General features: G+C 39.7%; 1 long non-coding RNA gene across 1 annotated transcript in view; it reads left to right on the forward strand.

Moving 5' to 3' along the window:
* Nucleotides 1–266: 266 nt before the first annotated feature.
* The window catches only part of LOC310755174, a 142,697-nt gene continuing 128,867 nt past the window's right edge, over nucleotides 267–14,096 (forward strand). The window contains exons 1-2 of the long non-coding RNA XR_014544209.1: nucleotides 267–457; nucleotides 2,240–2,369. This is a non-coding gene — a long non-coding RNA (uncharacterized lncRNA). The remainder of the gene's footprint in view (nucleotides 458–2,239; nucleotides 2,370–14,096) is intronic.

Here is a 14,096-nt window from a genome sequence, read left to right on the forward strand (position 1 = left end):
CACAATCTAAATAAAATAAAAGCTAGGAAGCATCCATTCTTTTAATTTCATTCCTGGAACACCTCCTGCCTTCTTCACTCTGGCCAGCTCTATTTTCACCCCCACCTTTCATGCCCACTATGCTGTGTCTGGCCCCAGATTTTTGTGGTGGCAGCAGCACAAGCAGAATCAGACAGAAGAAGGATGAATCCTTTTTTAAAAGCGAAATCTGCAGTGTCATACCTAGCCAAGGAGAAAATGAAAGAGATTGGACGGCTAGACAAATTAAGCACAAATGCGATCAGGCCAGATTGCATACGGATGCAATGGAAGGTGGCATAAACTCAGCTCATGACTGCTGTCGGAAGGAGAGAGAGCAGGATATACTACAGCTCATCAGTGCCGACGGTTGTTAGCAGGGGGGAAATAGACATATAGAGACTAAAGATGAATGAAACCAGAGACGCTCAAATGTGATGTAAGTAATAGTAATGCTGATGCCTACACATATATCTGTCTGGCTTGTAGGAGAAGCTCTTCCTTAAAGAAGCTTGAGGGGAAAGAGAAACTTTAAAATGTAGCACATGTGAATTAAATTCCATTTTGCATATTAAAAAGAAAGATGTGGCATGGTTATAGTATGCAAAATCAGTATGTCACTCAAAGACTGGCTTTTGCTATAATTTTGCACATGCTGGGGACTCAGAAATAGCATATGGAATAATGTAAACATGAGCTAGAAGAAAGATGTTGCTTGGGAACAGGGGAATTTTGTTCATATCTCAATATAAATGAGATGTTTTGCAGATATGTGCGTAACACGACACTAGCAGAAAGACAAAGGCCTCTCCCTGTTGCCACCTGAAAAGGAATTTTTCTGTTTACTCCTAATCATCAGGCAGAGCCTGCAAATTTTAGTATTATAATTGCAATACAGAACTCATTTTAACATTTATTGGGGGGACTTGCAAGGACACAGCTCCTTGTAGCCTGGGAAAATCTCTTCTGAAGCCAAGACACTGCAGACGACAATTATGATTATGTAACTTTCTAAAGCATTGTTTCCTTGAAAAGAACTGTCATGTTCTCTTAAGCTACCAAAGCCTTCAGTTTTTATTACTCCATGAATTTGAAGTAATCAGTTCACAGTGTCATTTGTCCTGGTTCCACACATTTTCATGGACCATTGACAAAAATGACGATCAAAAGCAGGTAAATAGAGCTTGTGACACAGATGTGTCTCCATTTACAAGTGTAGCCTGGGGCTTTCCAGGCACTTAAAGCTCCCAGCGACTGCAGCAATCTCTCAAACGGGGTAGAAAATTACCAGAGTGCGGAGGCACTGTTATTTTCCAATGTTCTAGTATATAATGCATCAAAGTATATTTTATATCTGATGGAATGTACACACTGCAAAACAGAAGTAGTGCTGCAAAGTCCACATATAGCAGATATATCCATTTTGCTGAAGCAAGATTAGTTTGTGCTGACTTTTTGGCACTGATAAGACAGGAAGTATTTTGTGCCAAGGAAATCCCAATTTCCCTGTGCGAGGGGGTTTACTTCAAGGTGCTTCAAGGCAAAACTAGACATCATTCTAAGCTCATTCGCCCCCCTGTGTCCCCCACCCCCCAGCCTGTGGCTCCTGTTAGCAAGGAAACACAGACTGTGAGGTTTCAGAACCGGGTAGGTGATGGCACACAGTAACCTTTTATATTTATTTTATTTTTAAAGGATTAAAATATAAATAAATAACTGTCCGGAAGAGCTCCACTCACTACTAGTTCAGGCACTAGCTTGGACACACCATTTTTAAAACTGGGCACATGGAAGGGTGTGCAAAGCAGCCCTGCCCCCAATCTCCTTGTGTGCATCAACCTGCCTGTGCAGTCCCTGTGCACCGTGTGCCCAGTTCTCTTGCCACCAGCTTTTTAAACATCACAACAAAATTGTTTTAAGGATAAAATGGGAAACAGAATGAACCACACACTCTGCCTTGAGCTACTTGGAGGAAAGGTGGATTATATATGTAATAAATAAATATTCCCATTTCCAAATTAGCACTAATGGAGAATTTCACAACTGATGCGTTACCCTATCTTACCACACACACAACAATAATCACCAAAAAGCAGTGGGAGGGGCGGTATTTGTGGTTAATCTTAAGTAATGACTATTGACAACCAACTATTAAACCCACACAACGGTTTTGTTTTTAAGAAACTTTGCAAATGATATGTTCCTTTACTTCCTGCAACAGGTGGCTGAACTATTTTTAATGCTAGAAGCTTCACAGAGAAAGAAAATGTGGCATTGGATGCAAAGCAGAATGGAAATTATTTCAAAGAAGTTACAGGAAGATGTATCTCAGAAAATGGTCCATCTGGCAGGTAGGCAAATGCTCTTCCCACCCCCCACTCCCACAAAAACCAGAATTCAGAATGAAAATACATACCACAAGGCTATTAGTTTCCATAGAAATTGTAGTATCTACAAGCAGTCATTAGGATTCATCTCTGCTTGGCCAATTTTAGCTTTGTTTGCCTCTTCTGGATTTCCAGAGTCCTCCTAGAACAGCTTTCCCCCATCTGTTTCCCTCAGACATTTTGAATTACAGCTATCTCTCATACTTGACCATTGGGCCATGCTGGCTGAGGCTGATGAGAGCTGTAGTCCAAAACATGCAGAGGCCACCATGTAAAGATTTCCTTACATAGTTCAGACCATTTCCTTTGGCCCTAATTGGTTACCAAGTTGAATCAAGCATATTTTGCCCTTTTAAGACTGAACTCTTTTTGAATCCACTGCTTAACTTATGGCAATGCAGTAGAGTTGAACTCACAAGCCTATTAATGGAACAAAGATGGGATGCACTTTGTGTGTTGCTGAACTACAGTTCACATCCTTCCTGACCAAGGCTGATTAGAGTTGATCAACATCTGGAGAGCCAAGGGTCCCTTATAACAACAACAACAACTTATTTATACCCCACCCATCTGGCTGGGTTTCCCAGCCACTCTGGGCGGCTCCCAACAGAATATTAAACAGAATAAAACATCAAACATTATCCCTCTTCTAGCTGCTGTCACAAGATAGCTGTCACAAGGGAGACTTTCCCCCACCTTAATCAACAACAGTAAACATGGGAAGAGCACTGAGAGAAACCAGTCCCCCTTTTCACTACCAAGCATATAACAAATGGATACAACAAGGAAGCAATTCTAGTTAGTGGTGTGAGTGTATGGAATAGTCCCATCTACAGTTCAATGAGAAATCCTTAAACCCCCAAAGAGCGAGGAGAAATAGTAAATTTGTGGGAAACTCATTTTAAATCAACTGTAAGAAAAACAGAATATGTAAAATTAACTCACTATCAGTGCATAATGTTTGAGGAGAGAGTAGGGAATTTTTCTGAGAAGGGAGGAAGATTTCCTAAAATGGTAATTCTGGTGCAATGCTAACAAAGATGTTAAAGAGCAGGTTAGGGTACAGAGTTCATGACTTCTAAAAGTGTAAAAAACAACAACCCAAACACAACCCACTTGCTGTTAGAAACACAATTCACTTTTTACTCAGATTCTGAAGGTGGCCTTGGCTATCAAATCAGCAGACAAAGGTTTGCTGTTGTTTACATGTACCACTCCTCAGAACTGCGGAAGAGAAAAATAGTACATTCCTAGGTATATATCCACATTTTAACAAAATGATTGAAAGAGAAATACTCTTGCCTGAGGGAGGTAGTACAGCATGAGCAGGGAACCTGTGCCTACTCAGATGTTGTTGAACTGCAATTTTTATAATCCATGACTATGGGCCATGCTGGCTGAGGTTGATGCGAGTTGGAGTTCAACAACATCTGAAGGGTCAGAAGTTCCTCACGCCCATTGTAGAAGAACGCATGTGGCAAATGTCAGTAGCTTTAAAACTGTAGCCGGCTTCTCCAGTAATTTCCTATGGTCTGAAGTTGTTATCTGTATTCATTTTGTATTGGTGAAATCCTTGATATTTGTTCATGTACTCTAAAACTGTATTCCTGTAGTATGGGGATTAATGAGGGGACAACAAAAGTGGACTTTACAAGCTGTTATGGTCACTAAGAGACTTATAATACTCACTGACTGTACTTCACTACTGGTGCTATAATTTACTATATTTCCTATAGACAACAATTTTGTGTGGATACCTATTTCACCATCTGAAAGACTTCCATAAATGTACATATGTAACTTAAGATGTATGTAGGCTGATAGTTATTCTTAATGTGATCTGCTGCTCCTCATGATGATTCATTTCCCCCCTTTTCCCCTTTGTTGCATTTGCTAATAATAATAGTAGTAATAAAATCAATTTCAACTGGGCAGAAGTTACAATGATAGCAGGTTAAGGATAAAACTTCCTGCTTCCCAAGTGCTTCTCAAGACAGCCAAGGGGAGGAAGAGTCCAAGTTCTTCTCTAGGCTCAGAAGGAAGAAAGGCACAGACTTTCCCTGATACTGTGCTGAATATCAAAGTCTCTTAGAAAATTGTGATGAATCTCACTGTTTTTAGAGTGTCTCCACAGTCAGAATAGTGTCTGTGAGAGTCCCTTCACTACTCCAGGCAGGGGAGCTGTCCCTGGTGCTGCAGTGAGACAATTTGCCTGAAAACAGCAAGGCTTCTTGTAGCTTTCTGAGCAGCTCTGAAGGTCAGGGCAAGAAAGCCCGCATCAGTCTTCCCAGCTGAAAACCTTTTCCTTAGCATAATAAAAACAGCAGTCCCTTCTTCCTTTGCAGGAGAGGGGGGCATCAAGGTTTTGGTACATTTGCAAACATATTTCTACAAATTTCAAAACTTGAGTTCCACAACTATGATGTAAATTTGTCCAAATTTGACAGCTACAAGTGTGTACAGCAAAATCTGAAGGCATTATTGTTGTGTTATTATGCATAACCCTATGTAAGTCATCCAAAGTAGGTACCACACAGTCAGATCCGATCATGTGATAAGGGTATAAGAAGAGCCTTGGTGGATCAAGCCAAATGTGCATTAAGTCCAGTATCCTGTTCTCACAGTGGGCCACCAGATGCTGATGGGAAGCTTGCAAGCAGTTCCTCGGTAAGACATACGGTAAAGGATGCATCCTTATGAAAACATTCCTGCTGTTGGTAACGTTTGTTTTCAGAGCCTGTTCTTTTTATTTAATTCTGATATACAGTGGGATGTTTTGCATGAAACAGAATATTTGAACAGTATAACCCCAAATCCTGTTGAGAACTCAGCATTAGGAAAAAAAAACCCACTGTCATTTAAAAAATTTATTGTCATGATAGCATTGCCATTGTAAAATGGGAATTTTAAATCATGTGGGGATGCTATGAAAGACATAAAACTTTAAACTAAATGTCATTCGTAACACTTCAAAGCAAGGAAAATTATGTGTCTTTGATATAAGGAAGCACATCTCCAGCAGTATCTGTCATTAATAAATTGTCAGATAAATTTTCTCCAGATGATGGCTGTTTTTACATTTCTGAAATAATAAAGATATAGGATGTACATTTGTATTGAGCATTTTATTTTATGTTTTGGTTAAAATATCACATAGTTAAACTGGCTCTCATCAACAGTTTTATCAGTGTCAGGATGGATTTTCCAACACGTAATACAAAGAAATCTGCAGTTTTTTTGCCATGTGTTTTTCACCACATATTTGAGAACATGCCCCAAAGGATAAAAAGAATTATGAGTGAGCAATGATTCCTGTTCCTGCAGTTATTCTATAACAGGCTTCCTCAACCTTGGCCCTCCAGATGTTTTTGGCCTACAACTCACATGATCCCTAGCTAGCAGGACCAGTGTTCAGGGATGATGGGAATTGTAGTCTCAAAACATCTGGAGGGCCAAGGTTGAGGAAGCCTGTTCTATAACATTAAAAAAGAAAGCTCATGATTTTCCACCCATCCCATCTGATTTGTGTGCAATGCCAGTTTAGGTAGCATCTCTGTATGGAAGAGATGATTATGCTCCTTTGGAACATTATAAAAGAAGCAATGGAAGAGGATTGTGACTCAGTACTTCATTGGGATTCAGGTAGGTAGCCTTGTTGGTCTGGCACAGTTGAAATAAATAAATGAAATTGTCCAGTAGCACCTAAGAGACCAACTAAGTATGTTCTGGGTATAGCACACTTCTTCAGATACTTCCTTGGGAGTTAATGGTGCATAATTAAACTGGAATTTACTACCACCAGAACTAATGATTACTGCCAATCTGAATTACTTTAAAAGCAGATGAGACAAATCCATGCAGAATGAGGCTATTGGTGGCTATTGGCCATGATGGCTCTGTACTACCTGTGTGAACATTGGTTGTTGGGGGAACAAGAATGAGGAGAGTGCTGCTGTGTTCAAATTCCATTTGAGGATTTCCCATAGACATCTGGGTGTGGCCACTGTAAGAAGAGAATGCTGAACTAGCTGGGCTTTGGTCCTCATTGAACTCTGTAGAATTTACTGTGAATGATGCTTACAAATTCAGTACTTGTTTGCATGCTAGAAGCTGCTCTACCTTCAATACAAAGTTCACGTCTTCCAAATTGTGGGATTTGGAAAGCAACAATGAATTTATTTTTATTTATTTATTTATTTATTGCAGAGCAAAATGCTCAGCAACCTTTGCAGACTCAAAGGCAAAAGGATATTTGAACCTGGGAAATCCAAGTGATGGGAGATGCTTTTGCTGGATAGATTGTCATGGCTTGAATGCTTGTGTGCTGAAAAACAGGCTTTGTTGGAGCTGTTGATCTATGCATTTCATAGTGGTTTAGGGTGTGGTTTTGATTCTATGAGATTATTTTGTGGGGGTTTTTTTGTTATATTACTCTATTACTAACCTCTACTCTGATGTGGGTGCTTTGTTTTACAGGATTTTTTGGGTGCTGTGATTTGATTGAATATGTGCTTTAAATAGCTTTAATTTTCTGGCACCTAGAGAACTCTGGTTTTGAGGCAACTAATAAATGTAATAAATAAATAAGACCTCAGATGAGGCTGAGGAAATAAAATCAAAGTCGACTGTTCTAAAGGTAAGCTGTTTGAACTGTACAGGAAGGGAAGGGGTGTGATGTATGGTTCTTATGATGGTGTCATTTCAAATTGCAGCTGGAATTGCATGTTGTCATATGTTGAAAAGTTCCCTATGTGTAAAGCACAGGAATTCAGTGCACAGAGCACGTGACATCCCCCATTGTTGAAAAAAATATGCATCCAATAACTCTTTAAAATCCATGTGCATGCTCACAAGCAAGACAGTGGATATTTTTACCCTGTATTTATAGTAAGAGAGGGGAATGTTATACCTCCAGATGTTGCAGAACTGAAGCTCCCATAAGCCCTAGCAAGCATGGCCAATGACCAGGGATGAAGGAAGCTGTAATTCAGCAACATTTTTTGGGGGGGGTCATAGGTTCCCCTCACTTGATTTGGAGGCTTTAGAAGTCATGCACAGGACTGCAAATGAACCCTTTTGTCAGTCTGAGGACTACGGTATTTTCCCTTGCTGGAAATATTCCAGGGGGCCACACTGAAGCTGTGGGCAGGCCAGAACCAAATGTAGGGAGGGTCAGCAGCAAATATGAGCCATGTAGCAGACATTCCTCTTACGTTTCTGGAGTAGGCTACATGCCCATTGTGCAATGTGAGAGGTTTCTGCATCCACCCACCTATCTCTGCATCCTTAGTCCAGGCCAACAAGAGACACGGTTCAAGGACATATTACAGTCAGACCCCAGAAGTACAGGTCCGGCAAATGTGTGTGGCCCGGGCATGGAGCTGGCCTAAGAATTTCTAGCCCAACACAAATAATGGGAGTCCTTTTACCTGCAAATCTGAGGCACATTGCAAGACTGTCCTTCTGACATGATCTTTCATTTGCTTAATAAGGCAAGGATCCCTGAAAAAATACAATACAACCTACACATGTACGGAAGATAGCAAAGCACTATGTTCATTCCAAATGCAGAATATGGGTGTGGGAGCACAACTGTTAGGGGATTTTAATGACATATGGTAGGATTCATCCGTGAGAACCCAGCGCAAGGACTTCCACTTGTGCAATGGGGATTTCCTCCCCCACCTGCACAACCCATGAATTTTGCACTTGTGAGGGTGGAAGAACCTCCAGGAGGAGGACAGAGCGGATTCTTTCACCTAGCAAGCTGAAATGCTTGTGCAGATGGAATGATTGGAAAAGAGTTACACTGAATTTTCCCCAATCCTAGCCAATCTTAAGGGATAGAAATAATAACAATAAAATTGGCATAAATGAGAATCTTAAACTATGGAATGTATTACATACAGAGAAAATTGGAAATTGGTTGAATATAAAAAGAGAAGGTTCACTTCAGGACCAAGCCCAAATAATCTACTGTCTGAGGCAGCCTTGATGCACAGTATCTGTCTTGGTTGCTTTAGTTGAGATTCCTGCATTGGGCGCGGGGGGGGGGGGGGTGGACTAGATGACCCCTGCGGTGCCTTCCAACTCTACAGTTCTATGATACCCAAAGCCAGACAAGTTATTTCCATCATGCGGGCTTCCCACAGACATATGGTTGGTCACTATGAGAACACAAAGCTGGACTATGCAGACCTTTGATCTGATGCAGCAGGGCTCCTTACGTTCTTATTTTGAAACCTGAGAAAGAAAATTCCACAGGCAGGTCTCTTCCTCCCTGGCCCCTGCCCAACAATAACAAATTAAATAAATAACAATTTGCTGTCTCTTCGTGACACACAAAATCAGTTGCCTGATGCAGCCACCTCGTTCTGTCTAATGGTGGGACCGGCCCTGTGGGCACTCCATTGCTGTTACCTCTTCTCCTACAAAAACATCTTGTTGTAAGTGGGATCAATATTCACTCAGCTTGTAAATTGTACATCAAGGACAGGAAAAAACGGCTACGTTTATCATTACGCACTGGATGTTCAAAGCAAATACAGACTTTTTTTTTAACAATACAAATATGTCTGGGTTTTGAAAAATATATAAAAGAAGTTTGAATAATGCTTAGACAAGTGGCCCTGCTTGGCAAATAATGTTTTGCAATTTATTTAGTAAGAACCCTTGTCCCTGATCCTCAGCATCTGCTCAAACATTACCGGGAGTTACTGTGGCTGCAAATCATTATTTTCAAGTCAAGTAATGACTTGTATTAACTTGACCAATAAGAGATCTCCTAATGGGGCTGCAGATAAATAGTATCACTCTGGTAACTACCATGATCAACTCTAGTAAGCAGAAGAAAGTGAATCATTAAGCGCTTCAGTTTGTTCATGTATCTCTATTGACTTTAAGTGGACTGAGAGTGCTTGTGTGCCCCTAGGACTGGAAATTAAGCCTTGCTATTTATAGTCCCTCTTCCTAGTTTTCAATGCTGTTCAAGGAAGATGTCACAATAATGCACCATTATATTCATCCAAGTAAAGCAGTCTATATGCTAGAGTGAGGATGAAGATAGATTGGCGTTTGGAATGGTAAATTACGAGCTGTGATAAAAGCATCTACCACAAATGGTGTTTGCTGTTTCTGGGACATTTAGGTTTAAGTTTGGGATTATAGCCCAAGAGCTCTCTTCTTCTCTCTTTGCTAGGTCTGAACATTTAGGAAGGAATTCCACTGAGTGCAGGCTAAAACCTATTTGTAGTACTGAGACTAGGCTACATTCAACATGGGACTTGCCCTTGCAAACTGTTCTTACATTAAGGAATAAATGTTTAAAATTAAAAAAATTGTCCAGTAGCACCTTAGAGACCAACTAAGTTTGTTCTGGGTATAAGCTTTTGTGTGCATGCACACTTCTTCAGATACACGAAAGCTTACACCCAGAACAAACTTAGTTGGTCTCTAAGGTGCTACAGGACAATTTTTTAATTTTTTAAATTTATTTCGTCTGTGTCAGACCAACACGGCTACCTACCTGTTCTTACATTGTAGCTGATATATATCACACATTCCTCATCATATTTCTTGTTCCTTTTAGGTGTTGTTGTTTTTAAGTGTGTGCCCCAAAATGTAAAGGGTAATGCAATGAACAGGTATTTTCGCTAATAATAAGCAGTCACCTGAAGTACACAGGGGACATTGGTCCATTAGGGCAAATAGAGTACTTTTGTCTGATGGCTTACTTATCTACTACTGAGATACCTGCTGGTACTGGCCAACAATCTTCTGCTTGGCCAGCTTCAGTCTTGTCCTAGTGAAATTCTGCACCTACTCATCTCAAGAAACAGAAGGTTCTATAAGGATAGATGTAGCCATTGCTTATAAAGAAACAATGGAATATTAGGAGGAACAAGTAGGAGGGAAGGAAAGAGTGGCAGTTTTGGCAAAATGATTTTTGCTTAGGTTAATTTATGCACTGCCTGCTTAGCTTCTACTTTTGAGATGGGAGCGCCTTCAGTCTGCATTCATTCACTTATTAATTAATTATATTTATTAGTCACCTTTGTCCGAAATGCGAATTCAAAGCAACTTACAAAAATAAGCATTAAAACCCTTTGTGAACCATCTTGGGGACCTTTTTGGCAGAAAGGTGGCATAGAAATAATCTAACAATAAAAACACTCTTTGACACTCCTCTTGCTTAAGAGGCCCTGCACTTTCTCATTTTGGAATGAGAAGCTGAAGGATGTGTTGAGAGGCCCTGCCTTTCTCCCAGCAGAGAAGAAAGTATGACAGTGCCCAAGTATACTGAGCCAAGAAATTCAGCTAGAAATTCAGTGTCATGAAATTTTACTGCTGTAGCCTCCATGTCATTGAAGGGAGGGAGAAAGGAACAAAAACCGGAATTAGTTGGTTGTGGCTCTGGTTGTGGCTCTGTCTCCACCTCCCGTTGACCATCCTGCCTGGTTCCAATGGACACCAGACACCACTGAAATAGTAACTCTCTTGTGTACCATCACAATCTCCAAGGCCAACAGAAAAAGCTTGCTTTCTGCCTGCTAAGACTAAGTGAATATAAAGCAATGATCATATTAGTTGAGAAGATGTGGCTCTAAGTAGAAGCTTGCCAGAGGCAACAATTCCCCCTCCCACAAAGCCTTTGGGGGGGGGGAGTAGCAGGAGGAGAGGAGGGATGCCCTGTTGCACAAGTGGGAGACCCTGTGCATGGCTTCTGCTGCTGGGACTTGTTAGGTGAATCAAACCCAAAGTAGTCTAATGAAAGCTAACCACAAATAAACTGAAATACCATAGTATGGTCTTTCTTTAAACCAATATATTTAAACTGCAAGAAAAGTCTAATCTGTCAATCTCCCTCTCACTTGCATTCTTAGCATTGTTAGAGCCCAATTTTTGATAGGATTGGATACCTGTTCAACCCATGTGTTTTTAAACCATTTAAGTGCATGAAATTGATCACTTCTACTAGTTGCTCAACATGGATAACCTATACATGTCTGTTCTCTGTGCAAATGCTCCATCTCAGACCATATAGAAGATTTATGCACTGCCTGCATAAATAAAAAATATGTTGTATTTTTTTAAAAAAATTCAACTCACAGACCCTCATATCACAATGTGAACCTACTATGGCTTTGAAAAGTGATTTGCTGCCCCAAAATGTGGGATTATAGTGTGACTGAGGTTCTATGCAAGAAGTTATTTGGGGAAGCTACTTGCATGACTCTTCAGTCTTAGCCTTTATACTAAGTGCCCTTCAGTAATTAGACAACGTCTATGCAACTTGTCTATGTTTTGGCTTAGTTCCCCCCAAAACAAATATAACAGAAGAGTCACACATTATTAATTAAGCAGAAGTTCCCAGAATGACACACACTCAACCTATTTATTTGTTATGCTATTTTCTAACTTTTTGGCTGTCTGATCCAACTCTTTTGTAAATAATTTATGGTGGCCCCAGTGAGCCAGCATTGAATTCTAGGTGGGCAGGAGTTAATATTCCATGTGGGCAGGAGTTAAAATTGGATTAAAATCAAGGGCATTCCTTGTGATGAGTGACAGTTATGAAGCATGCCCTGAAGGAATTTGGATCTCTAAGCTAATTCCTAAGGGTCACATCCTTAGTTTCCTATTCATTCACCTGTGTGTCAGGATTTGCCACAGTGTGCATGTCTTATTCAGCAGGATCTTGACACTTCAATTTCATATTTCTTTCCACTCACAGCCTGATGTATGACACCCATTAATGCTAGAATGGAATACATATACACAGAAAGGAAAATAAATATCGCAATCAGTTATACGCTATGTTATGGATATAGAAATTAGATGCACTGTTTATTATTAAGGTTACTGTGAATATGATGATGAAGGATATTTCAAAAAAAGTTTACAATTGAATATATGCATGATTTTTAAAATAAAAAACCTCTGATACACACAGAAATACACACATACATATGAATGAAATAAAAACAACCATATCTCCAGTTCACTTATTCTGCTGACAAGCAGAGCTAACCACTCAAAATAATAAGTAAGCATAATTATTTTTAATACATGTCTACTCTACAACCATATTTCCTGCTGATATCAGGTGTTGGATAAATCATGGCAATTCGTTTATGCAACACTTTAAAACATAGAACTGCATCATATAACTTGTTATGTGCTAAAGGTAATGCTATTAAAATACAAATATGAATATATAAATGCTAAGCAATTAAAATGTAATGTAAAACTGGATGCAGACAATCACAGTACTGAAGCATATCAGGATGAATTTTATAGAAGGAAAATATTATTAGTAGAGAACAACTTTCTTTCCTAATTATAAGTTAACCTATATCTGAATCTAGCAGTTTGCTTCTTTCTTCACTCTTGTTCAACATTTGTATGAAACTAATATAGCCCTGTTCAGGCATTGCTGCCAGTAAGAGAAATGTGATGTGGAGCCATGCCTTTAGTCATTGCATGGTTCTTCTTGCTGATCCCATGTTCAGGTGCTACATCTGAAGTTGGGAGCCTCTTTTATTTGTTAAGGCTCCCTCCACATTTCAGAACCTTAGAAGGACTGGTTTATGCAATGCACACAGAACTACTGTGAATCCTGAGGTTCCTTGCTTCAGATGCAGCAACTGAACACAAGAACAGTGATAAGGAACTGTCTGATGAGAAGGGTGGGCTAAAGGTGCCCCCACATTCCATTTATGTTTCATCCTCCTGCCAGTAATACCTGAACAAGGGGAGCATGTGCTGATATTCTGTTTTGTTTTTCCTTTCTGCCTAACAGACCCGGAAGTAGAGATAGAGTAGCAATTCAATTCAGTACAGTGGTACCTCGGGTTACATACGCTTCAGGTTACAGACGCTTCAGGTTACAGACTCCACTAACCCAGAAATAGTACCTCGGGTTAAGAACTTTGCTTCAGAATGAGAACAGAAATCGAGCGGCAGCAGGAGGCCCCATTAGCTAAAATGAGTTTCAGGTTAAGAACAGACCTCCGGAATGAATTAAGTTCTTAACCCGAGGTACCACTGTACACAGTTAAAGGTGAATCTATCAGATTTGCACTTGCGGAAACAGTATGTGAAACACAGCTATTCTCTGAAATTCACACTTATCAAAATGTTGCAAAGCATTTCTCCAACCAGTCAATGCTTTTAAAAATTCATATATTAGAAGAAAGTATGCATAAAAATGAAGATATTGGTGAAAATAGCATACATTAGAGCAGGCATAGGCAAACTCGGCCCTCCAGATGTTTTGGGATTACAACTCCCATCAGCCCTAGCTAACAGGATCAGTGGTCAGGGATGATGGGAATTGTAGTCCTAAAACATCTGAAGGGACGAGTTTGCCTATGCCTGCATTAGAGAAAATGTGGATATTAGTTAAAACTGCATATAAAATGGCTTTAATGGGTTTATTTTTAATTCACAAATTGATTCAAAATGTGTAGAACTGAACTTAAGATTGGAAAAAATAGAAATCTGATCTTCCTGGTAAGGATGGGAGGAAAATTTGATTTCATCCAAATTACACTTCCAAAATAATATACAAATTGAAATGCAGCTATCTTTCAAAATGAATACAATATAGAATTTTGCACTACAGTTTCCCATCCAAAAACGTATACAAAAACGTGTATATTAGGGGAAAGTGTGAATACAAATGCATAT

The sequence above is a fragment of the Podarcis filfolensis genome (assembly GCF_964270895.1).
Source record: "Podarcis filfolensis genome assembly, chromosome: 2".
Lineage (NCBI taxonomy): Eukaryota > Metazoa > Chordata > Lepidosauria > Squamata > Lacertidae > Podarcis > Podarcis filfolensis.